Raw genomic sequence first — 1,467 nt, forward strand, 5'->3', positions numbered from 1 at the left:
GCCCAGGATCTGTGGAGTTCTCACAAGCAGGCGTTACTCCGGACAAAGGAGAAATGCTGAAATGCCACAGCTGTTTCTATGAATGTTAAAGTAAATGCTACTTCTGTTTAGAAAGGTGGGACGAGCCCCCCGGGTCTTCTCTGTACAACATGTAGGGAACTGGCTTTGGAGTCTGCAGATCATCCCACCTAATGCTTAGACCTGTGTTTAAACTAACCCAGGTTTGCTACCTTAACACTGATTAAGTTCATGCGTGTACAGCAGACCCATAGTTAACTTGCCAAGCTGTAAACTCTTCACCCTGGTGGAAGACACAGGCACATGCAAAATCCATGGTGCTTTCTTATACTGTGTCAGCTCATTGATCTATCAAGGTTAGTATTGCTTAGTGAAAGGCATTATTTCTTAAAGCTGCAGGTGCTCCTTTTATCATTTGGGGGGTTTAAACTCCCCCTTTTAAGATTTTTCTGCAAAAGTGGGTTTTTTTCAGGTTTGTAGAAAAATCTTTCTTTGTTCATGGCACCAGTCTCTGGATTTAAGTATCTTCAGATTTGGCTGGCTTGAGAATTAGATGTATTGATGATGATGATGATGATGCTTAACCATGGTTAAGGCAAACCAAGGTTAGCATCCCCATTTTGAAGCACGGCTACACATCCTAGTTTGCAGCCAATCCCAGTGCCGGATTTACGTATAAGCTAAACAAGCTAAAGCTTAGGGCCCCACTCTCTTGGGGCTCCCAAAAAAATATGAAGGGGAAAAAACTGGATGTACATTTCCAAAATATAAGATAAAAAACAAATAAAATAAAACCTACATACAGTAACAGCGTTTTGTGTTGTGTAGGCTCCTATGATGTAAGTAATAGGCTCGCAATTACTTTGATAAAATACATATTTTGTTATGTGCAAATGGCTTTAGATACCTATTAGGTCCATAAATTACCATATAGCATATATTCAACACAAAAAACAGCGACAATTTGTTGTTGACAAAGGACAGCTGGACATATAAAGGGCCCCATTACCTTCAACAGTTTAGGGCCTCAGCAAACCTAAATCCGGCCCTGGCCAATCCTCAACTATGTGTTAGGTATTTAGATACAATTCTTAGCCAAAGAAGCTCCTTGTGGTATAGGAAGGCAAAAATTACACTTTTAAAGTGCAGCACCTAATTTTCCCTCTTCTGTTTTTGCAGTTGCTTTTTCACGTTCAGATTATTTAAATTTAGCTAGCTTTTTGCAAGAGACAGAGATCTGGTGTGGATTTGGACTGCTATCAAGGCCAGTTTTCAATTTTTTTGTTTGTTTAAAACTTACCTTATATAATATATTGATATATTGCTATATGATAGCATAAGATTGATCATGGCTCCTTCAGGGACATCTCCATATGCCTCAACCCCTTCCCCCCTATCAGGCCATGGAAAGAAGGGTTTTTTCCCTTGCATTGGCTTACAGAAGGGTGT

Source organism: Euleptes europaea, chromosome 7 (assembly GCF_029931775.1).
Source record: "Euleptes europaea isolate rEulEur1 chromosome 7, rEulEur1.hap1, whole genome shotgun sequence".
Lineage (NCBI taxonomy): Eukaryota > Metazoa > Chordata > Lepidosauria > Squamata > Sphaerodactylidae > Euleptes > Euleptes europaea.